Genomic DNA, 25,941 nt, shown 5'->3' with positions numbered 1-25,941 from the left:
TTGGACATATTTGCAAGTTTCTACATGCTGTGAGAGAATTGAGTGGAGGACAGCGTTTAGGGACTTAGACTAGAGGCATTGGACCTCAAGGAGGTTTGCTGCATGAGACCTGGGAATGGGCTACTTTCAAAGGGACTAAGGAAAGAGAAGGGTGGGGACAGAGAAATGTTTCATTTGCGTGATGTTGTTTTCCAATTCCCCCTCCCTCCACTTTCTCCTATCTTCTCCTGACAATGCAGGCACGCGCTGTGTTGCGGTTCCACTAAGACTGGCATTCCTCTGGCACCTGACCCAAGTGGCCATCTATCGGGTACGAGCTTGGCCAGTGGCAAGGGGCATCACAGTCAAATCCAGTCCTATCCTCACACAGCCTTCATATATGCACAGGTTTTGACATGATCATTGGATAACAATCAGGAGTGGGAATCTTGGCTGATTCTTCCCCCTTGCCAGCCCACAGACACTCTATGGACTGATGACATTAGCCATTCCAGTACAGATGGGAATGGAACCTGAGACTTTCCTGGACCTCTATGGTTTCAGTACCATACTAGGAACATTGGAACAGGAGCAGGCCATTCAGCCCCTCAAGACTGCTCCACCATTCAATCAGATCATGGCTGATCTGTACCTCAACTCCGTATCCCCACCTTGGTTCCATAGTAGGCAGACGGTTTACCCACTAAACCATTAGGTGTGAAATTTTAATTCATAGCTTATTCAAAATAAAAAAATGTAAAAGTGCATGTGACCACTTGCTATAAAAGTGTAATAGGAAGCAATTGGTTGTATAAACCAGGTCTGTAATAAACATCATACGTCGTTTACAGAGCGAGATTTATAGCTTTAAAAAACAAACTTGACACTTGGTGTGGTGAAGTTCGTGGTGAAGTGTTTTTTTAAAATTTGGTAAATAATATGCCTGCAGTGTTTAACCGGCCGAATACTTGAAGGATTGTCTACATGAGCTGGCTCCCCTCCAGATTTGCGAAGTTCCTGGAGGCTCCAGGTTTTGCATCTTGAAGCCACCTCTTCCCATGACAGTCAGTGGGATCGGCGCTCAGGCAAACCTCAAGAATACTGAATACTGGTAGAGGGAAAGTAAAATCGCTGGGGCGGACGGACCGAGGTTTTCCGGCTAGTGAAGAAGGATGAGTTTGAAGACTGCTGGAAAGGTGGGAGCTGAGGGGCTGAGATCGAGAACCAGGATATAGGGGGAAAGAACAGAATCCAGGCTCTCGGACTTCTGCGCTGCTGCCCAGGAATATCCCAGAAGAAACTCTGAACCAGGTAAGAGGTGGTGACTTTTCACCTTTAAAGTTGCTGAAAGTTGCAGACCTTATTCCTGCTCAATTTTTAGATCTGAACTGAATTGTGAAATGCAGCGATCTAAAGTCGTGTGGTGTCTTGAGCTGAGATGGGTAAGTAGGTGAGCTTTGGAAACAGATATCGCGTGATGGACATTAGGGCGAGTTGGAGAGCAAGACAGAATTAAAGTGCAATTCATTGGAGAGTGTGTTCTGTATAACTTGGGATTCATCTTTTTAAAAAAAGTCAGCTCGGTTCATTGAGCTGGATGAAAACAAAAGAAACTATCTTTTCTTGTAGGGATCGTTCAATGCAATCTGTCTCAAAGCAAGGAAAGAGTTTAAAAAATAAATTGAAAATATATATGGTGAAGGGGAATGGATTTCCTTAAAGTTCAAGGGAAGTGGGGAGTGTCCCTCAGTCAGTCCATGTGTTCCGAGTCAGATAGGACGATTCAGAAACGCCTCCCTCTCCACACTTGGAGAGAGGGAGAGAAAGAGAGGGAGACAGATGGAAAGAGTCACTGGGCGAGTTTTATTTTCAATTAGAGATTTCGTCTCATGTACTTTAAAATACTTGCCAGTCACTAAACTGGCTAGTGCGTTATTTAGCCTGTATCTGTGACCTGTCAGTTTCTATACTGCAGCAGCCCCGGCTTAACAGGTATAAAATATGAATTTCAATGAGATTATAAGGCACCGAAACCTCACACTGACTCACAAGTCTCTCCTGAGTAGTTAGAAACTAACTTGGCTCTTCGGATGTTTGGTGAGTGACTGTAAGAATACAGTTGCACAAAACAGTGAAACTCTTCACCTGACTCAGTCTCCCTTTCTACAATCTACAGGCTGTTAAAGCCAAAGCTTAACCTGGACTAATGACTAGGAGTTGATTTACCCCCTCCTCTTTCCTACCGTTTAGACCCTTGGTGTTCTTCACTAGAAGCCCTTAGTCCTTCACCTAGGTTTCTGAATTGAAAAAAAAACTCAAACCAAAATTAAGATTGCATGTTTGAACAAAAATAGTGAATAAAGTTTACAAATATAAAGGATTGTTGCCTAGGTTACCAGGGAGTCAGAAGAATTCTAATAGCTATATGACATTTCTGTCACAATGTCATATACAAATGATGCGAGGACATTTCTTGGACGCAATGACGTTTTGCATAATAATATTGAGCATTTGGCAAACAAGTGGCAAAATGTTTGGCAAACATATTTTGGGGAAAATTGTGTTCCATTAAAATAAAAACAAGAATAATTTCCGGTAATATTATGAAGCCAACCAGGGAATTAATGAGCTTTGTCAAGCCTGTGGGAAAGTGATCTTAATACTGTACTAACAAGACCAGACCATTGCAGTGAGTTTCCTTTTTGAGAAAAACAATGACTTAGATTGCAAATCCATTGAAAAAAGCTGCAGTTTTCTGAGAGTTTTTTTTCCACAAAAAGTAGCTGTCGGTAGAAATAAGTCCACGCGGACTGCAGCGGTTCAAGAAGGCGGCTCACCACTATCTTCTCAAGGGCAATTGGGGATGGGCAATAAATGCTGGCCTTGCCAGCAACGCCCACATCCCATGAACAAATAAAAGAAAGTAAGACCTGACAGAAGGGGCAGTTGGTGATGCAACATATTGAAACTCCGGGATCTGTGTTTGTGCTGGTGATCTTCCACATGGTGAATACTGATCTCAGCTGTACAATCGTGCCGAGATGGCGAGCGACAGCCAAGCGCTTCATCATGGGGAAGGCGGAGAAATTGGAAGCGTCCCATGGGCTGCCCTTGATATTTCCTGGTGGCCATTTTTTGATATGGAAACCTGCAGGCAGGTTGTCCATTTTGTTGACGAGTTAAAGGTATCTAGTGTGGGAAAATCCAAGAATAGGCAAGTGGCGGAGGGAGTGATGGGGGGGTGGGGTACATCAAAATTAGGGCTTCTCAGGCTGAACAGCAACAAAAATGTGAAACTTCACAAGTCGAGGATCTCACGGTGTCAAATAATACTTTTTAGTTACACAGTGTTCCAGCAATCATTTGAATGTTTGCTCCAAGTGCCTAGGATAAACATAACAAACAGAATATCCCAGTGTTGCCCAAGATTTCAAACCTTTCGTCCTATTGTGTGTGTTTCACACTTGTGAATGAACTCTGCTAAGTCCTGTTGAAAGCTCCTTAATTTCTATCCAAGTACACTGAGTTCCAAATCAGATGACGGTGTGAACTAACTGTTGAAGTTTTGGAGCCTTATGTTGGGGTTTTAGGCTGGTGGCCATTAGAGCAATGCTTAATGTGATGTGGGCAGACTGGTATAGCGCAAGAAAAAAATAATCTTTTCTGTTAATTTCAAAAATTGTAACTAATATCTTTCAAGAAGGTCACAAATTTGATTGATATACATTAATTCTGATCTCCACCAGAATCTGAGATCCTGAAATCTAAATTGAATGCTCAAATAGAATAACATTTATTAAGCTTTGCATTAGTTTTAAAGCAATGGCTTGATACAGGTTAATGGCAAGAAAATAGGAATGACACAAATTATGTACCTGCAAAATACCTCGGGTTCAAGATTGTTACTGATAACAAGTGGAGATTGACATAAGACAGTGACATACGCAAACTATATATCAGTAATATGTTGCTGTTCTATATTACATGTTTGTGCTTCAAAAAGATTTAGCTCTTTCTGGGATATTTTAATATAAAGCTCACAGATTAGACCCCCACTATGACACTTATAATTATAGCATAGCATTCTGAATCAGGTATAGTTGCTGCCAAGTCCTGACTCTGAACCTCAGAAAAAAAGTCAGGAAGTAAAATTATGATCAGTAGATTATCTGCCCTATAAGTTGGATTAAACATAGCCCTGGAGTGCCTGCTAGATTCTGCATAATGTAACATGTATATTATTCGTTCTTGCTCCTTTCTTGATCTAAAATTGAAAGTAGAGATCAGGATAATGTCCCCTGATTGCAGCTTTGCGCCATTCTGCATGAGAGCCCCACAATTTCTGGAGGTTCTGGATGCTGCCACATAATGGTCTCAGGTTGTAAAACAAGTTAAGGGGAAAAGTCACTAGGAAACTGACAGTATTCAAAGGGATCTGGACAAGTTAAGTAGATTGGGTTTAAGGATGGGCAATGAATTTAAATGTGGGTAACCATAAAGTCATACATATTGGAAAAGGAATCATGAAATTTGTGTATGGAAAAAATGGGTATCAATCATCAAAGTGTACAGTCAGTATAAAGCTGTTATTCACAAAGCTAATCAAGTACTGAAATTTACCTCACAGCAGTTGATTATAAGTTGAAGCAAATGATATTCATCCTGTATCAGTAATTTATTGTCCATTCTTTTGACTCCAGCCTCTTGTGCATCTCTCCTTCTGTTCATCCCAACATTGGCAGCCATGCCTTCAGACACATAGAGGGTGAAATTGGGTTGTTGACTGCCTGTCTTTTAGGCGCTACACAGCCAACCAAGCCTCAAAGTATCACAAGACAGGTTCAGTTTTGAAATGACTCCCACTACTTCTTGCAACCACAGTGCACCTCCCCTTTAAGAGGTGCAGGCTGTCTTTAAGAAACGCCTGTCACTCGCAACGTTGGGGCCCCCTGCTGATGCGTGCAGCCAATCAACAGTGCAGGTAGTGCTGGCTGCACACAGCAATCATTTAAATCAGCAGGCAGCACGAATGTAACATGCATTGCTACGAACAGGTGCAGGGTAATCATGTACCGCGCTCTCCATGCCCGTTTTCAGGGGTTATCCAATTTAACCCCCCCTAGACACCATGCTCAGGAATCCCCTTCCTAATCCCGTCTACCTCTCTATCTCCCTCTCCTCTTAAAATCTCCTTCTATGACCCTTAAAACCCACCGCTTTGACCCCTCCCGATCTCTCCTTCTCTGGCCCGGCGTCCATTCATCCCTACTCTTCTGTCAAGTGTTTTGGGATGTTTTTCTATATTAAAGGCGCAATGCGAATGCATTCATTGAGATGGTGGCAATGGTGAGTAGTTTTTAAAAGGACATTTCTGCATTGGGAAGAGTTCAGAAAAGTGTGGCAAGGAGGGCTTATGGGAAAAAAGAGAGAAAGGCTCATCATAGAATTATAGAATCATAGAATAGTTACAGCAGAGAAGGAGGCCATTCAGCCCATCGAGCCCATACTGGCTCTTTGTAAGAACAGTGCAGTTAGTCCCATTCCCCTGCTCTTTCCCCATAGCCCTGCAATTTTTTTCCTTTTAAGTATTTATCCAATTTATCCAATTCTTTTTTGAAAGCCACGATTGAATCTGCTTCCTCCACCCTTTCAGGCAGCGCATTCCAGATCATATCTACTTGCTGCGTAAAAAAATTATTCCTCATGTCGCTTTTGGTTCTTTTGCTAATCACCTTAAATCTGTGTCCTCTGGTTCTCGACCCTTCTGCCTGTTAATTGTATCCATAAGATTTATATCAATTAGTGTTAATTGTATTCAATTGGGTATCAATTGGGGACTCTCTTGTATCCATTTATATGAGAGCTTATCTAGGGGTTGCACGGTGGGTGTAATGTGGATCTCTGTGAATAAAGGATTGGAAGCAAGTGAAGACTAGGCTCTAGTATTCTATCCTTCACCACCTGGCTATCCAATTTATAACACGGCCAATGGGAACAGTTTCTCCATATTTACTTTGCCTAAACCCTTCATGATTTTGAACATTATTATCAAATCTTCTCTTAGCTTTCTCTGCTCGAAGGAGAGCAACCCCAGCTTCTCCAGTCTATCCACGTAATTAAAGTCCCTCTTCCCTGGAACCATTCCAGTAAATCTTTTCTGCACCCTCTTGAGGCCTTCACATCCTTCCAAAGTGCGGTGCCGAGAATTGGACACAATGCTCCAGCTGTGGCCGAACCAATGTTTTATAAAGGTTCATCATAACTTCCTTGCTTTTGTACTCTATGCCTCAATTTTTAAAGCCCTGGATCCCGTATGCTTTTTTAAATGCTTTCTCAGCCTGTCTTGCCACCTTCAAAGATTTGTGCACATATACCCCCAGGTCTCTCTGTTCCTGCACCCCCTTTAGAATTGTACTATTTAGTTTATATTGCCTCTTTTCATTCTTCCTGCAAAATGTATCACTTTGCACTTCTCTGCATTAAATTTCACCTGCCATGTGTCCGCCCATTCCACCAGCCTGTCTATGTCCTCTTGAAGTCTATGACTACCCTCCTCACTGTTTACTACACTTCCAAGTTTTGTGTCATCTGTAAATTTGGAAATTGTGTCCTGTACACCCAATTCCAAGTCATTAATATATATCAAAAAAAGCATTGGTCCTAGTACCGACCCCTGGGCAACACCACTGTATACCTACCTCCAGTCCGAAAAACAACTGTTCACCACTACTCTCTGTTTCCTGTCATTTAGCCAATTTCATATCCATGCTGCTACTGCCCCTTTTATTCCATGGGCTTCAATCTTGATGACAAACCTATTATGTGGCACTTTATCAAACACCTTTTGAAAGTCCATATACACCACATCAACCGCATTGCCCTCATCAACCCTCTCTGTCACCTCATCAAAAAACTCAATCAAGTTAGTTAAACACGATTTGCCTTTAAAAAAATCCGTGCTGGCTTCCCTTTAATAATCCACGTTTATCCAAGTGAGTATTAATTTTGTCTCAGATTATCATTTTTAAAAGCTTCCCCACCACCGATGTTAAACCGATCTGTATTTGTTTTCATTGAAGATAAGGGGACTCAAAGGTGAGATGATTCATGCTATAACATTGCTGCAGGACATGGTTAGCTCTTCCAGATGTAAGCAGGTTTTTTGTCTTAGACTACAATTGCAGAACTAAAGGACTCAAGTTCAAAACTCACAAGCTTTGAATGAGATTAGAGGGATCAGAACTGTCCCTATCCTGCACGCATGCACACACACAAACAGTGTAATAGGTATGTAGCGTGGACCCCTAGCAAAAGCAGTTAATGATAAGTCACATTAACTCCTTTAAAAAGGAGCTGGATAAATACCTGTTTAAGAACAAGATTGGGGTGGGGGTGGGGAAGGTGGAATGGTCAGGGTTTCTGCCCTGGATTTCTATCCAGTGACTTGTGCTGGAAATGTGCGAGTGTGTACATCTGATAAGGACAGAATCAGACTCAGTAGTGATGTACCGCCTCTCATGGTGGAGCAGCCCTTTGACTGTCTAGGTGCACACATGAAGAATGGTCACTTTGGCAAGGTACCGCAGGGTGTCCAGTGGCTGTGGAACTGAACCCCATCAAAGAGAAGGCAAAGGGTAGAATAACGAGGAAGGGAATTGCGAGATTGTGAAAGTACTGAGGGAAATTTATATATTTCTTCCTAAAAGTGTTGCTTTCTTGCCATGTTTTATAGATTGCAGCAAAATTGTTGATGACATAATGCAGCAATGCTGATTTTGTAAATTAACCAGTTGTAAATGTTCCCTTGAATTGCTGTTCTGATGTTCTGCATTTGTTTAAGGTTTTCTTTGGTATCGGTAAAAGACATATCAGATGAATGCTTGCTGAACAAAGCATGTTCAGAAAATCAAAATCCAAATTCAAAGTGTCATTTAATGAATCACTCCCTTCTTAAGAATACTGTTCTCAGACCGGTTAGTTGCTGAATTTCCTTAAATTGACCAGCAGCTCCAGTTGGATGAGCCTCTCCCTATGTTTTAAACCTGATATGTGTGTTTTCTGTGGGTTAGCTGGCAGGTTGCACGAGCATGTGTGTACATGTCTCCAGCAACCAAGAAGTACAGAGGGTGGAGCTGTATTGCTGCAACTAATCAAACCTACACAAGCACCTCTCAATTTAAAAAAAATGTTAGCCTTCTCAAAAAGCTTGGTCACTATCCACAACGAGAGCAAGGCTAGTCATCAGTGATACAGCAAGGAAATGAGAGGAGATATATTAGTCCACGCGGTGAGTGTTAGCAAGCTGTTCCACCATGGAGGACATCACAGCTTGATTCTGTCCTCAACCAGTGTCCATGGATGTACATTTTCCAGTAGGAGTCACTTGATAACAATCAGGAGAGGGAACCATGGCAATTCCCCCCCACCCCATTCCTAGCCCAGCGACTATGAGAGCAATTGCAGCACCTATTACAGTCACCTCTATTGAGAGCATCTAACTCAGCACAGAGCAGGGCTTGAAACCTCAAACCTTTCTGGCCTCTAAGGCTCAGTTCTACATGGAAAAATGCATTTTCCCATTGGCTATTTGGGGAATCAAGCAAGCATTTTCAGCAACGAGATATATTGATGAACTTGCCATAAAGCTAGAGCAGTAAACTTGGCAATGAACTGGAAAAAGAAAAAAAGAAAGACTTGCATTTATATAGCACCTTTCACAACCTCAGGACGTCCCAAAGCGCTTTACAACCAATGAAATACTTTTGAAGCGTAGTCACTGTTGTAATGTAGGAACTACAGCAGACAATTTGCACACAGCAAGTCCCACAAACAGCAATCAGACAATGATCAGATAATCTGTTTTAGTGGTGTGGGTTGGGGGATAAAAATATTGGTCAGGACACCAGGGAGAACCCCCCCCGCCGTTCCTCCTCAAATAGTGTCATGGGATCTTCTACGTCCATCCGAGAGGGTAGACAGGGCCTTGGTTTAATGTCTCATCCGTAAGGCGGCACCTCCGACAGTGCAGTGCTCCCTCAGTACTGCACTGAAGTGTCAGCCTAGATTTTGTGCTCAAGCCTCTGGAGTGGCACTTGAACTGACAATCATGACTGACAAGTGAGGATACTCGCCAGAAGATGGAATGGTGGTACGCATCAGCTCTGCCTCGGCGAAGAGTATACTCCTAACATGCCAGTGAACCTAAAATATGGGGGTAATATCACATGGAAACAAATGGGCTGTAAGGTTTAGGATTGAGAAAAATAGGGAACTGCACTCATTCTTAAGGGGGCATTAATGGGGTAATACTGCTGTGACTGATTTGACAGCTATAGCATTGTTTTCACACACGTTAATTTGTGGGACTTGCTGTGTGCAAATTGGCTGTTGTGTTTCCTACATTACAACAGTGACTACACTTCTAAAGTATTTCATTGGTTGTAAAGCAATTTGGGACGAGCTGCGGTCATGAAAGGTGCTACATAAATACAAGTCTTCCTTATTTTCTTTTTCCAGTTCATTGCCAAGTTTACTGCTTTATCTTTATGGCAAGTTCATTGATCCATCTCGTTGCTGAAAATGCTTGCTTGATTCCCCAAATAGCCAATGGGAAAATGCATTTTTCCATGTAGAACTGAGCCTTAGAGACCAGAACGGTTTGAGGTTCAAGCCCTGCTCTGTGCTGAGTTAGATGCTCTCAATAGAGGTGACAGTAATAGGTGCTGCAATTGCTCTCATAGTCGCTGGGTTAGGAACGGGGTGGGGTGGGGGGGAATTGGCCATGGTTCCCTTTCCTGATTGTTATCAAGTGACTCCTACTGGAAAATGTACATCCATGGACACTGGTTGAGGACAGAATCAAGCTGTGATGTCCTCCATGGTGGAACAGCTTGCTAACACTCACCGCGTGGACTAATATATTAAGGACGGCCACTTGAGGGAGATACCAGAGTAGCCGCGTCCATGGAAATGTACCCCAGCTTGGGGGGTCACCTTCGTCAAATCAGGGGAGGAAACTTTAGAGGGGCAAAAAGTAATTCTGCTTGTTTGGAGCTCAGCTAAAGGGGAGAGAGAAAAATTCCAAACATTTTGCTTACCCCTGACTATTAACTAATGTACAGGAGACTCAATTTAAGTGGTACGTCAAAAGTATTGTACAATGTATGTTTCCAGAAACCGTACAGAGCAATGTGATCTGAATCATGTTCTTGTAAACATGAGCTGTTATGTGCAGGACATCACTGGTGCTGAAAAGTTAGGTTTTGGTAGATGTGGTTGGATAATGAGTCTTCCAGCTCAGGGCAGTGCTCACAACACTTAACTGTTTGATATCAATGCACATGATTAATGATTCTTTTCTGCAGCAGCCATCTAGGAATCATTCAGTGGAACTCATTCTTTTTATCTTATTGCACCAATTCTGTACCTTATTGTGCCTGACCTGCCCAATTAAGAAGGTTTGTTTCACAATGAATGTTTCCCTGATCTCAGCCAGGATGGCAGTTGTTGCTCCATCTGCTTGGCTTCTACAATTGACGTGACAGGAAAGAAAAAAAAATTGGCACGGGTTCTTGGTCTTGATTACCATTGACTGGCTACAAAGTACCTATGTGTGGATACCAGGTGAGGACAGGATGAGGCTTGTTTATGATCCCTCCCATGGAAAAATAGTCCATAGACATTCATTGTATAAAAAAATAGGGGGGGAAATTGGATAGCACTGGCCTGCTGGCATGAACCAGGCACAGGGTCGCCTAGCAAGCCACTCAGTTGTACAATCTCACTACAGAAAGTCACAATAAGAATAAAACCGGATGGACCACCCGGTATCGGACCACTCGGCACTGGACACAACAAAGGCAAACCAAGATCCTGAGGGGACTAGAAGGGGTAGATGCTGAGGGGATGTTTCCCCTTGTGGGGGAGACTAGAACTAGGGGCCACAGTTTAAAAATAAGGGGTCTCCCATTTAAGACGAAGATGAGGAGAAATCTTTTCTCTCAGAGGGTCGTGAGTCCATGGAATTCCCTTCCCCAGAGAGCGGTGGAGGCACGGTCATTGAATATTTTTAAGGCTGCGTTAGATAGATTCCTGATTAACAAGGGAGTCAAAGGTTACAGTAGGTAGACGGGAAAGTAGGGTTGAGTTCGCAATCAGATCAGCCACGATCTTATCAAATGGCCGAGCAGGCTCGAGGGGCCGAATAGCCTACTCCTGCTCTTAATTCGTATGTTCGTATGTTCGTATGTAAGCCCAGTTGATCCTACAAAGTCCTCCTCACCAACATCTGGGAACTTGTGCCAAAATTGGGAGAGCTGTCCCACAGACTAGTCAAGCAACAGCCTGAGATAGCCATACTCACAGAATCATACCTTTCATCCAACGTCCCAGACTTTTCCATTACCATCCCTGGTTATGTCCTGTCTCACCGGCAGGACAGACCCACCAGAGCTGGCGGTACAGTGGTATACAGTCAGGAGGGAGTGGCCCTGGGAATCCTCAACATTGACTCCGGACCCCATGAAATCTCATGGCATCAGGTCAAACGTGGGCAAGGAAACCTCCTGCTGATTACCACCTATCACCCTCCCTCAGCTGATGAATCAGTCCTCCTCCATGTTGAGCAGCACATGGAGGAAGCACTGAGGGTAGCAAGGGCACTGAATGCGTTGTGGGTGGGGGACTTCAATGTCCATCACCAAGAGTGGCTCGATAGCACCACTACTGACCGAGCTGGCCGAGTCCTGCAGGACATAGCTGCCAGACCGGGCCTGCGGCAGGTGATGAGCGAACCAACACGAGGGAAAAACCTACTTGACCTCGTCCTCACCAATCTACCTGTCACAGATGCATCTGTCCATGACAGTATTGGTAGGAGTGACCACCGCACCGTGGAGACAAAGTCCCGTCTTCACACTGAGGACACCATCCAATGTGTTGTGTGGCACTACCACCGTGCTAAATGGGATAGATTCAGAATAGATCTAGCAGCTCAAAACTGGGCATGCATGAGATGCTGTGGGCCATCAGCAGCAGCAGAATTGTATTCCCGCACAATCTGTAACCTCATGGCCCGGCATATTCCTCACTCTACCATTACCAACAAGCCAGGGGATCAACCCTGGTTCAATGAGGAGTGTAGAAGAGCATGCCAGGAGCAGCACCAGGTGTACCTGAAAATGAGGTGCCAACCTGGTGAAGCTACAACTCAGGACTAGATGCGTGCTAAACAGCGGAAGCAACATGCTATAGACAGAGCTAAGCGATTCCACAACTAACGGATCAGATCAAAGCTCTGCAGTCCTGCCACATCCAGTCATGAATGGTGCTGGACAATTAAACAACTAATGGGAGGAAGAGGCTTCGTGAATATCCCCATCCTCAATGATGACAGAGTCCAGCACGTGAGTGTAAAAGACAAGGCTGAAGCGTTTGCAACCATCTTCAGCCAGAAGTGCCGAGTGGATGATCCATCTCGGCCTCCTCCCAATATCCCCACCATCACAGAAGTCAGTCTTCAGCCAATTCGATTCACTCCACGTGATATCAAGAAACGGCTGAGTGCACTGGATACAGCAAAGGCTATGAGACCCGACAACATCCCGGCTGTAGTGCTGAAGACTTGTGCTCCAGAACTAGTCGCACCTCTAGCCAAGCTGTTCCAGTACAGCTACAACAAGCACCTCCAAAACCCGCGACCTCTACCACCTAGAAGGATAAGGCACATGGGAACAACACCACCTGCACGTTCCCCTCCAAGTCACACACCATCCGGACTTGGAAATATATCATTGTTCCTGCATCGCTGCTGGGTCAAAATCCTGGAACTCTCAACCAACAGCACTGTGGGAGATTCTTCACCCACAGATTGCAGCAATTCAAAAAGGCGGCTCATCACCACCTTCTCAAGGGCAATTAGGGATGGGCAATAAATGGTGGCCTTGCCAGCGACGCCCATAAACAAATAAAAAAAAAACAACCAACAATGTGGAAAATTGCACAATTTTGTCCACAAAAAGCAGGACAAATCCAATCCGGCCAATTACCGCCCCATCAGCAAAGGTGTCGTTGACAGTGCTATCAAGTGGCACTTACTCACCGATAACCTGCTCACCGATGCTCAGTTTGGGTTCTGCCAGGACCACTCGACTTCTGTCCTCATTAGAGCCTTGGTCCAAACATGGACAAAAGAGCTGAATTCCAGAGGTGAGGTGAGAATGATTGCCCTTGACATCAAGGCAGCATTTGAGTGAGTGTGGCACCAAGGAGCCCTAGTAAAATTGAAGTCAATGGGAATCAGGGGGAAAACTTTCTAGTGGCTGGAGTCATACCTAGCACAAAGGAACATGGTAGTGGTTGTTGGAGGCCAATCATCTCAGCCCCAGGACATTGCTGCAGGAGTTGCTCAGGGCAGTGTCCTAGGCCCAACCATCTTCAGCTGCTTCATCAATGACCTTCCCTCCATCATAAGGACAGAAATGGGGATGTTTGCTGATGATTGCACAGTGTTCAGTTCCATTCGCAACCCCTCAGATAATGAAGCAGTCCGTGCCTGCATGCAGCACAACCTGGACAACATCCAAGCTTGGGCTGATAAGTGGCACGTCACATTCATGCCAGTCAAGTGCCAGGCAATGACCATCTCCAACAAGAGAGAGTCTAACCACCTCCCCTTGACATTCAAAGGCATTACCATCACTGAATCCCCCACCATCAACATCCTGGGGGTCACCATTGACCAGAAACTTAACTGGACCAGCCACATAAATACTTGGCTACAAGAGCACTTCAGAGGCTTGGTAATCTGTGGCGAGTGACTCACCTCCTGACTCCCCAAAGTCTTTCCACCATCTACAAGGGACAAGTCAGGAGTGTGATAGAATACTCTCCACTTGCCTGGATGAGTGCAGCTCCAACAACATTCAAGAAGCTCGACACCATCCAGGACAAAGCAGCCTGCTTTATTGGCACTCCATCCACCTCCCTAAACATTCACTCCCTTCATCATCGGTGTACCGTGGCTGCAGTGTGTACCATCTTCAGGATGCACTGCAGCAACTCGCCAAGGCTTCTTCGACAGCACCTCCCAAACCCGTGTCTTCCACCACCTAGAAGGATAAGTGCAGCAGGCACATGGGAACAACACCACCTGCACGTTCCCCTCCAAGTCACACATCATCCCGACTTGGAAATATATCGCTGTTCCTTCATCGTCGCTGGGTCAAAATCCTGAAACTCCCTTCCTAACAGCACTGTGGGAGAATCTTCACCACACGGACTGCAGCGGTTGAAGAAGGCAGCTCACCACTACCTTCTCAAAGGCAATTAGGGATGGGCAATAAATGTTGGCCTCGCCAGCAACGCCCACATCCCATGAACGAATAAAAAAAATACTTCATCGCCTCCAATTCACGCACTATCTTGACTTAAACAAATATCACTGTTCCTTCATTATTACTGGTATTATCTATCTAATGCCATCATAGGAACATCGCAAAGACTGCTGCAGTTCAAGGAAAAGATCCATAACCTTCACAGGGCAAGTAATGATGGGAAATAAATATGGCCTTGCAAGCATTGGCCACACTCTGTCAACAAATTTAAATAATATATAGGTCCAGGCAATGAGTTGCCATCAGGCTATTCGGAGAGTGGGAAGTTCCAGTCAAACCCTATCCTATCCTCACCTGATGTCCATACATGGGCTTTTCAGCAATGGTCACTGGATAGTGAACAGGAGTGATTGTTCCCTCCCTGGTCCAGGGACACCAAGGTCAATTGTAGCATCCCAATTGCTCCACGCCAGCTGAGATCTGTAAGCACAGCACACCGGGAATCAAACCTGTGACCATCTGGCCTGTCTGGCTTAGTTACATGCTGTCGTTACATAATAAGTTATCATGGAATTTACCATGTCATTCTCTGGATGTACACTGCAGAAATGTGGTTAAATGGTCTGGATGTACTTCAGGCATATAGTGCACACGCTTTGGGTAACCCCTGGAAGCATCCATTTAAAGTTAATGTTGATCACCCCACATTAAGCACGTAGACATATATTAATCCAAAGGTCGTCCGTAACAAAAAATAGGAGACTCTGGATCCCTCGTGGGCAGTGCGCATTAACGTGATAACTTATTAAGTAACGACAGCATGTAACTAAGCCAGACGGACCAGATGGTCACAGGTTTGATTCCCGGTGTGCTGTGCTTACAGATCTCAGCTGGCGTGGATCAATTGGGATGCTACAATTGACCTTAGAGTCCTTGGACCAGGGAGGGGACAATCAGCCAAGGTTCCTGCTCCTGTTCACTATCCAGTGACCATTGCTGAAAAGCCCATGTATGGACCTCAGGTGAGGAGAAGATAGGGTTTGACTGTAATTTCCCACTCTACAGTCGAATAGCCTGATGGCACTCATTGCCTGGGTCTATATATTATTTAAATTTGTTGATTGTGGAGGGGGGGGTGCCATTTTCCAATTACACACAAATGGCGGAGAACCATGCCCCTGATTTTCTGATATGCAATGATGGGTAAGGTTTCCCACGACCATCTTAAAACAGCAATGCTTTTGTGTGGCTCATTGGTACCATTCTTGCCTCTGAGTGAGAAGGTTGTGGGTTTAAGTTCCACTCCAGGGACTTAAGCACATAATGCTAAGCTGACATTTCAGTTCAGTACTGAGGGAGTGCTGCACTTTCGGAGGTGCCATCTTTCAGATTAATCTGAGGCCCCGTCTGCCCTCTCAGGTGGACGTAAAAGATCCCATGGCACTATTCGAAGAAGAGCAGTGGAGTTCTCCTGCTATCCTGGCCAACATTTATCCCTCAACCAAAAACAGATTTCATTTCTGGTCATATATTTCATTACTGTTTGTGGGAGCTTGCAGTGTGCAAATTGGCTGCCACTTTTCCTACATTACAACGGTGACCACACTTCAAAAGTACTTCATTGACTGTAAAGCACTTTGGGATGTCCTGAAGTTGTGAAAGACACTATATCAATTCAAGTCTTTCTTTTCTTTCTTTTATCTTTAGTCAAATTTGCACATTGGATTTATGTTGCATTCACACTCTTATTTTTCTGATTTGAGGCATACTCCATTGGTATAGCACTGGCCTTTTGTGTAAATAGTGGAGGGGAATAACCTCTTCAAGATGATGGCTGAAGCAAATGTTCTGAAATATGAAGTCGATGTGTATCATCCACTATGGATCCTGACTATTCTTCTAACTTTCTTGCGCAGCCTTTGCATTAACGTGTGTCTCTGTACCTAATGTTTGGTGATCGACATTTACTTAAAATAGACTAATTATGGAAGGTGCTTGTCATTGATACAATTTGAAGTGTAATTTCAGACACTAAATGGGATTCGGCAACCAGGAAAAAGCAAAGCAGAAAACGGGGGAAAAAATCCTAGAAATTGAAAGGAGATGATGTGTAGTAAAGAAGTGATGAGAAGTTTTGGCTGGTGTAAATGTTGCAAATAAGTGAGAAGAGATTGAGGGATTAGTGGGCAGGTATAGGCTCGCCCTATGCTGATTTTTTTAAAATTATTTCATTCTCGAGATGTTGGCATCGCTGGCAAGGCCTCCTTCTTGAACCACTATAATGGTTTAACACAACTGAGTGGCTTGCGAGGCCACTTCAGGGGGCAGTTAAGAATCTATCACATTGGTGTGGGACTGGAGTCACATATAGGCCTTCCCTAAAGGACGTTAGTGAACCAGTTGAGTTTTTCTGACAATCTGGCAGCTTCATGGTTACTTTTACTGTGGCTTAAGTATTTGGACTAGAGGCATTTTCGTGGTATAAAATTGTTGATAATGGCACACACAAAGTTCTAACATTGGCTGCAAAAAGAAATATAAAAACACTGGATACTATGTTCTGATGGCTACAGAGACTCAGCTCTGTGGGACTTGTGAATTGCTGCAAGACTCTCTGGCTGGTATCTGATGGAGAACAGTGCTGGGATGGGGTCATCAATGGGAGAGTGCGGAGCTGGCGGGCCGGCATAGCATAGCTCTCCCGAAATTGGAATTGCAAAATGAAACTACTTTTCAAAGAAACTGAGTACAAATATTCCAGTGCAGTTAGTGAAGAGAGTCCTGTAGACAGCATCTGTTATCCAGCATTGATATAAGCGTAAGTGATATTTTTTAACAGTTGTTACTTCATTAACTTAAGCGTCAGCCGTGGCTCAGTGGTAGCCTCTGAGTCAAAAGGTTGTGGGTTCAAGTCCCATTCCAGAGACTTGAGCACAAAATCCAGGCTGACACTCCAGTGCAGTGCTGAAGAAGTGCTGCACTGTTGGAGATGCCGTTTTTTGGATGAGACGTTAAACCGAGGCCTCGCCTGCCCTCTCAGGTGGACGTAAAAGATCCCATGGCATTATTTCGAAGAAAAGCATAGGAGTTCTCCCTGGTGTTCTGGCCAATATTTATTCCTCAACCAACGTCACTAAAACAGATTACCTGGTCACTATCTAATTGCTATTGTGGGTCCTTCCTGTGCACAAATTGGCTGCTGTGTTTCCTATATTATAACAGTGACTACACTTCAAAAAGTACTTCACTGGCTGTAAAGCGCTTTGGGATGTTCTGAGGTCATGAAAGACCCTATGTAAATGCAAGTTCTTTTTCTTTCTTTAACTTTTTATCAGTGAAGGAAGGGGGGAAATGACCAGTGGAATATATAAGCAGATATACAAGCAAAAAGAAACAATCATATACAGTATTTTATTTCAGACAATAAAATGCAGCAGTGTAGTCACTGCCAGCACAATGTCACATACATAAGGTCAACAGGGTACTGTTAAGCCATGTAGATCCCAGATTCAATCCCTCGTCTGTGCCCAGTGAGATGATTTTGATGAGGCAGCATTTGCCTAGAGATGAGAATTGAGCTGGGGTTCCTGCTCCTGATTGCTGTCTTTTGACTGATTTTGGGATGTTTTATTACTATTATTATTAGAGGCACTATATAAATGCAAGTTGTTTTGTTGATTGCTATCCAGTACTGCCCCTGCTGGAAAGTGCATATATGTGGAGGTCAGGTGAGAACAGCATCTGTCTTGGTTCTGCTGCCAGGTCAAATAAGCTGCTATGGTGGAATAACATTGACTATCTAGGCTGAAGAATGGCTATTTGGTTGAGGAACTGGAACCATATGTGTGCATTTGGAACCATGGCGCAGTCTTTAGGAGAAGAAGGAGAAAGAGCAGGTAAATAATAAACAAATCAATAGAAAAGAAAATTGGGTGACGTGTACAATGGGCGGCCGATCTGCTACCGCCCATTATGCACCTCCACCGAAATTTAATTTCACCCCCTTTGCCTCTCTGCCAAACTTCAAAAGAATAGTAGTGCATCACACTCTGTATAGAAGCTCACAGTATTAGTAACCATAATCAGACAGAATGGAATAGCAATTCTGGTGACATTTCATTGAAAGGACTCATCCACAATGTAACCTGATCTTTGTGAGAAGGTCATGTACTTGGCTGTCATAAGAACCAAGTCCAAATAAGGAAAGAGAAAAAGCCACTCGCCCTACCCTGCCATCTAGTGCCCCATGCAACACCCGCCCAGACCAACCCCTCTCTTTTCTGCTTCTGGGCCAAGTTCATATCCTCCGCTCCCTGTTAAATCAGGAATCTACATATTGCTTTTTTTCAATGCTTCAACCAAGCCTGTATTCATTAGAAAGAAAAAAAGAAAGAACTACATTTATATAGAGCCTTTCATGACCTCAGGATGCCCCAAAGCGCTTTACAGCCAATGAAATACCTTTGAAGTGTAGACACTGTTATATTGTAGGAAACCCGGCAGCTTTATTGCGCACAGCAAGATCCCACAAACAGCAATGAGATAATGACCAGGTATTCTTTTTTAGTGATGTTGGTTGAGGGTCAAATATTAGCCACAACACTTAAAGCCAGTAGATTGGCTTTAAGAATGCAGCAGTTACTCCATAAATTACATTTAACTTGAGGTCTCCTTAGCTTCACGCCCTCTTGTTCTTATGGTTCAGTAGAAACAACTTTTTAACGTCCAACCTGTGGAATCTTGCCATGATTAAAAATAATTCATACCATCAACCACTTTAGTCTTCTCTTTCCAATCAGAATAGATTTGCCTCTTTTAGCCTCTCAGCACAGCTCATTCTCTTAATACCCACTACTATCTGTGTTGCTACTTTTAGCACAGATCCCTATTTTATGTTTCTGATTATTAAGTGACATTTTCCTTTGATCTGTCAGTTGATAAATACCTTTATGTCCCTGTCAAGAATACCCGTCGCCTATGGATATCCAGCTTTCCCGCATAACTCTGGGGTTGAAATGGTGTTATACTAGTAACAACATGTTATTTTAAATAGGTCTTTGTTAAAATAGTGGACAGAGGAATTTCATGAATCCATTAGTAAGCAGCGTGATTTAAATCCATTTTGTATTATCCACAAACTTAGATATTTTGCTTACAATACCTTGTGAAGGTTGAACAATCCTTGTATTCGTTCTTGCCAGAATCCATGGGGGTTAAATTTAACTTCGATGGGGGTACAAAAGGGGTGATAGTGGATGGGCCGTTATACACCCTGCCCGATTTCCATTCGAAAGGAAATTCAAACGATTCTGATAATGGGCTACCGATCCACTACTGCTCGTTTTGCATCCCTGTCGAAATTGAATTTTACCCTCCATAGGCCATAAATGTTCAGTTTGAACTATGACCTCGTATAACTACTCTCTGTTTCCTATTACTTATGATGTGGAGATGCCGGTGATGGACTGGGGTTGACAATTGTAAACAATTTTACAACACCAAGTTATAGTCCAGCAATTTTATTTTAAATTCACAAGCTTTCGGAGGCTTCCCCCTTCGTCAGGTGAACGATGTGAAAAATGGCATCTCCAACAGTGTAGCTTTGTCAGGTGAACGATTTTTCACATCGTTCACCTGACGAAGGAGGAAGCCTCCGAAAGCTTGTGAATTTAAAATAAAATTGCTGGACTATAACTTGGTGTTGTAAAATTGTTTCCTATTACTTAGCCAAATAAAAATCCTGTTTGAAAGCCTCATCTTCGAATCCATAAACTGCCCTACAAGGGTGATTCCGCAACCCCACAGTCTCAGCAGGGAAGCCGTGCTCGAAGGGAGCATATGTGTCAGCTGTGGCTTAGTGGAAGTATTATGACCTCTGAGTCAGAAAGTCGTGGGTGGAAGCCCCACTCCAGAGACATGAGCACATAATCTAGGCTGACACTTCAGTGCAGAACTGAGGGAGCGCTACACTGTTGGAGATGCCATCTTTCAGATGAGATGTTAAACTGAGGTCCTGTCTGTCCGGTGGCTGTAAAGGATCCCATGGTACTATTCAAAGAAGAGCAGGGGAGTTCTCCCCGGTGTCCTGGCCAATATTTATCCCTCAACCAACATCACTAAAACCAGATTATCTGGTCATTATCTCATTGCTGATTGTGGAGCCTTGCTGTGTGCAAATTGGCTGCTGCGATTCCTACATTACAACGGTGACTACACTTCAAAAGTATTCCATTGACTGTAAAGTACTTTGGAATGTTCTGAGATTGCGAAGGGCATTATGTAAATGCAATTCTTTCTTTCCTTTCATGTTTGCTATCTTCCGGTTCTCTGGTACTATTCCTGTATTTGCTGAGCTTCATAACATTTCGCCACTACACTCCATGAATTCTGTCCTCATTTCTTTAAGTATTCTTAAATTTAACCAATCTAGTTTTAGCGCACTGGTTAATATGCTCCTATAATATTCGTGTGTGCACTATTTTAACAAAGTCGTTCACTCATTTATTTAAACATCAGCTGGTTACTGTACATTATTAAACCATGACCAGCACACTCAGTGCTTTCCATATACTTTGCAACTATATATTTTTCAGTGGAATGATAAACGTACGTGTTATTTTTATTTCAAACTTGGTGACAGCTTTTAAAAAGTTTACTGAGGTGAGCCTCTGAGTCCTTAATTTGATGTTAAAGTCAGTAGCCCAGCTCCTGATGATTTAACAACTAACTAGTGCTTAACACTTAGCTGTCTCACCTAGCTTGGTGAAAAGTCAGGTGAGGCAGCTAAGTGTTATGTGGCAATTATTCAGTTTAATGAGCAGTGAACAAAGGGAATTGTTATCAGATGAGAGCTTTCAGATTCAGAAACACTGGTATAATTGTAATGGGGAAAGGCCAGTTATTAAATAATTTTAAACTAGGGCTATGAATTTGGGGTCCTGGTGCAGAGCTTTACAAACTGGGAACGCATATAGGGAGTTCGGACATGAAGAACAAACCGCCCCCCCACCCCAGGATTTTCTGTCTATGGAGTTTAACTTTGCAAAATATACAATTATATGTGTGATAGGCCTTATTAAGTTTTAACACAGGAGATGTAGGCAATAGCAGGAGACACAGTAGCTTGTGGATTGATGCATTAATGTCAAAGGATGGACACATCATAGAACCACAGAAAGGTTAAAGCACGGAAGGAGGCCATTCGGCCCATCGAGTCCGGACCGACTTTATGCAGGAGCAATCCAGCTAGTCCCACTCCCTTGCTTTATCCCCGTAGCCGTGCAAATTTTTTTCTTTTCAAGTACTTATCCAGTTCCCTTTTGAAAACCATGATTGAATCTGCCTCCACCACCCCCTTGGGCAATGCATTCCAGATCATAACCACTCTGCGCAAAAGTTTTTCCTCATGTCATCTTTGGTTCTTATGCCAATCACCTTAAATCTATGTCCTCTGGTTTTTGACTTTTTTTATTCGTTCATGGGATGTTCGCGTTGCTGGCGAGGCCAGCATTTATTGCCCATTCCTAATTGCCCTTGAGAAGGTGGTGGTGAGCCGCCTTCTTGAACCACTGCAGTCCATGTGGTGAAGGTTCTCCCACAGTGCTGTTAGGAAGGGAGTTCCAGGATTTTGACCTGGCGACGATGAAGGAACGGCAATATATTTTCAAGGCCGGATGGTGTGTGATTTGGAGGGGAACGTGCAGGTGGTGTTGTTCCCATGTGCCTGCTGCCTTTGTCCTTCTAGGTGGTAGAGGTCACGAGTTTGGGAGGTGCTATGGAAGAAGCCTTGGCGAGTTGCTGCAGTGCATCCTGTGGATGGTACAATCTGCAGCCACAGTGCGCCGTTGGTGAAGGGAGTGAATGTTTAGGGAGGTGGATGGGGTACCAATCAAGCGAGCTGCTTTGTCCTGGATGGTGTCGAGCTTCTTGAGTGTTGTTGGAGTTACACTCATCCAGGCAAGTGGAGAGTATTCCATTACACTCCTGACTTGTGCCTTGTAGATGGTGGAAAGGCTTTGGGGAGTCAGGAGGTGAGTCACTCGCCACAATGAGAACAGTTTCTCTCTATCTATTCTGTCTGGACCCTTCATGATTTTGAATACCTCTATCAAATCTCCTCTCAATCTTTTCTGTTCCAAGGAGAACAACCCCAGCTTCTCCAGTCTATCCACTTAACTAAAGTCCCTCATCCCTGGAAGCATTCTAGTAAATCTTGTTGGTTGAGGGATAAATACTGGCCAGGATTTCATGAAAATTACCATACTTTTCTTCAAATAGTGCCATGGGATCTTTTACATACATTTGAGTAGGCAGACAGGGCCTGGGGCTTAATGTCGCCCCTGAAAGATGGCACCTCCGACAGTGCAGTGCTCCCTCAGCACTGCACTGGCGTGTCAGCCTAGATTATGTGCTCAATTCCTGCAATGGGGCTTGAACCCACTACCTTCTGACTGAGAAGTGAGAGTCCCACCACTGAGCCAATCAAAATATGAAAATAAAATATTTTTCCCCAGAGCTTGTAGATTTTACTGCCAAACAATGAGGTGGGTCCACCTCTGAGACTCCCATGAAGACAAAATCCATCAAATAAAATGAATCCATCTTAATCAGGCAAGCTGAAACAAATTTGTGTGCAAGTGCTCACATGGATTTCAAAAGCTCATTTCAAGAAAGAATTAGGGGGAGATTATGGTTACGTTAACTTACTTCAAAAATAAAGCAATATCAGTTACATGAGCAACGATTTCCGCACATCCAAAAAGAAGAAATATCGACATGGTAACTTGTCTTGTGAGCCACTTCTTCATGTTCCTAAACAACAATAACTTGCATTTCTTTAGTGCCTTTAACATTGTAAAATGCCCCAAGACACTTCACAGAAGCCTTATCGTACAAAAATTGGCACCAAGCCACGTAAGGAGATATTAGGACTGGTGACCAAAAGCTCGGTCAAAGAGGTAGGTTTTAAGGTGTGTCTTAAAGGAGGAAAGAGAGGCGGAGAAGTTTGGGGAAGGAATTCCAGAGCTTGGGGCCTAGACGGATGAAGGCACGGCTGCCAACGGTGGGGCGAAGGAGGTCGCGGTGCACCAGAGGACCGAGTTGGAGGAACGCAGAGTTCTCGAAGGGCTGTAGGGCTGGTGGAGCTTACAGAGCTAGGGAGGAGCGAAGCCATGGGGGGATTTGAACACAAAGGAGGGCACAGTGATGTGATCAGCAAATCATCAGCAGGCACAGCATCTCTGTGGCAGCATGTGTGTCCCTTGGCCAATACGCGGTGAGTCACGCTGGAGTTTTCAGAGATGAGTGTTCCTGCCACTGCACAAGAGAAACCTGAATTAAAACTCTCTAATATGACCCCACCCTGTTAATTTTTTCATATGTGGTTTTGCTTTGGCAAAAAAATACAATAATGTGAATCACTTGCAGGGTTAAAGGAGTTTTTCCAGTGAGGTTAGTTTTATATATTTTTTTACTCCTGATTGTCCTGAGTTGGGTTCAATCAACATTTTGTCAACTTCAGTCTTTCTCCTGGTGCGCTTTATTTAATAATATTGAGGGTAATCGTCACCTCCACTGTTTGGCAGTAAATCAGTGGAATGGATCCCATTCCCCACCCCTCCACCCCGATCCACTCTGCCCAATCAGTGGAGGTGAAAATTACCTCCGTTGTCACCACTGTGTTATCAGATTTGCCATTTCTAAACTCAACATCTAATTGTTTACATTTTTAACTAATATCTGTCATTCACCAGTATAGTCAAAATACCTCATATCACATTTTGATAACGTAATTTAAAAAAAACTCACTTTAATAATAAACTAAAAATCCAGAAGATATTAAGAGTTTTGCAAATAGATAGCACTTCCTATAAGTGGAACACTTACTTCCTGTAACATTTTCCCCTCACACTTGCTAGTTATAATAATTTTTAAAAACCTTTTGCCATGAAGCCCAAGTTGCTCCACTCTTTTGCCGTGAAGCCCAAGTTTCTTCAGTCTTTCTGCATAACTCAGTGATCTGGCTCCAGGGATCAGCCTTGTGGCTCTTCTCTGAACCTCCTCCAGGTCTTAGTGATCAGAACTGGACACGGTACTCAATTTTTCTCTACCTTTCTGGTTATATAGTTTAGCATTCTGTTTTTTTTTTACATATATTTATTCTCGGGATGTGAGTGTTGCTGACAAGGCCAGCATTTATTGCCCATCCCTAGTTGCCCTTGAGAAGGTGGTGGTGAGCCTTCTTCTTGAACTGCCGCAGTCCATGTGGGGAAGGTACTCCCAGTGTTGTTAGATTGGGAGTTCCAGGAATTTGACCCAACTCCAATGAAGGAATGGCGATGTATCTCCAAGTCAGGATAGTGCATGTGACCTGGAGGGGAATTTGGAGGTGATAGTGTTCCAATGCACCTGCTGCCCTTGTCTTTCTAGGTGGTGGAGATTGTGGGTTTGGGAGGTGCTGCCGAAGAAGCGTTGGCCAGTTGCTGCAGTGCATCCTATAGATGGGACACACTGCAACCATGATGGAGGGAGTGGATGTTTAAGGTGGTGGATGGGCTGCCGATCAAATGGACCGCTTTGTTCTGGATGATGTTGGGCTTCTTGAGTGTTGTTGCAACTGCACTCATCCAGGCAAGTGGAGAGTGTTCCATCACACTCCTGACTTTGCTTTGTTGATTGCTGCTGCTTAGTGATTTGTCATGTTCAGAACCCCTGGACCTCTTTCAGCTTCATCCTCAGCCATTTTGACACCATTCACAGAATGCTTATATCGTCAGTGCAATTTGTCCTCCACTGAGACGACAAAAGAGAATCCCTATTTACTGGAAATCTACAATAAGAGCAAAAAAAAATTCCAATGTTCTGATGAAGGGTTCTACCTGAAAATTTAACCTGTCTTTCAATTAAGATACAGATACTATTGTTACATAATAAATTTATTATACTAATCCAATGGTCTCCTAGCCAGCATCCCTTTTTCCATCTTTCATAAACTTGGACTCATTCAAAACACTGCTGCCCGTATTCTAACCTGTACCAAGCCCCGCTCACCCATCACCCCTATGCTCACTGGTTCCCAATCTACCAATGCTTCAACACACCCTCATGCTCAAATCCCTCCATGGCCTTCTGCAACCTCCGACAACCCTCCAAGAACTCTGCAATCCTCCAATTCTGGACTCTTTTGCATCTCTTATTCCCTTTGCCCCAGCATTGACGGCCGTGCCTTCAGCTGCCTCGACCCTAAACTCTGGGGTTCCCTCCCTAAACCTGTCCGTCTCTCCACCTTTCCTCCTTTAAGGCCCTCATTAAAATCTACCTTATTGACCAAGCTTTTAGTCACCTGTCCTAATATCTCCTTCTTTGGCTTGATGATAAATTTTGTCTTATTACACTCCTGTGAAACACCTTGGGATGTTTTCCTATGTTAAAGGTGTTATATAAATGCAAGTAGTTGTTGTTGTTGCTATTCTGCAGGGTCCTTGAATTCATATCATTTACATTGCATAAAGGTTTTCAGACACCAGGAGCAACACTGAAATAACTACACATACATAAGAACACGTTTGTGCAGCTGCTAAGAAGTTGCAATTTTGCAATCTTGATTGCTTTGAAGTAGTCACTTCACGTT

The 25,941-nt window shown here is 43.7% G+C and overlaps 1 protein-coding gene across 1 annotated transcript in view; it reads left to right on the top strand.

Annotated features, from left to right (window-relative positions):
• The first annotated feature begins 1,197 nt into the window (after nt 1-1,197).
• The window catches only part of LOC137332335 (protocadherin Fat 1-like), a 140,300-nt gene continuing 115,556 nt past the window's right edge, over nt 1,198-25,941 (top strand). The window contains exon 1 of the mRNA XM_067996083.1: nt 1,198-1,290. The gene's annotated coding sequence lies outside the window, so the exon portion shown is untranslated. The remainder of the gene's footprint in view (nt 1,291-25,941) is intronic.

Source organism: Heptranchias perlo, chromosome 14 (assembly GCF_035084215.1).
Source record: "Heptranchias perlo isolate sHepPer1 chromosome 14, sHepPer1.hap1, whole genome shotgun sequence".
Lineage (NCBI taxonomy): Eukaryota > Metazoa > Chordata > Chondrichthyes > Hexanchiformes > Hexanchidae > Heptranchias > Heptranchias perlo.
The sequence above is the reverse complement of the archived record's forward strand: the minus strand, read 5'-3'. Positions and strand labels throughout refer to the sequence as shown.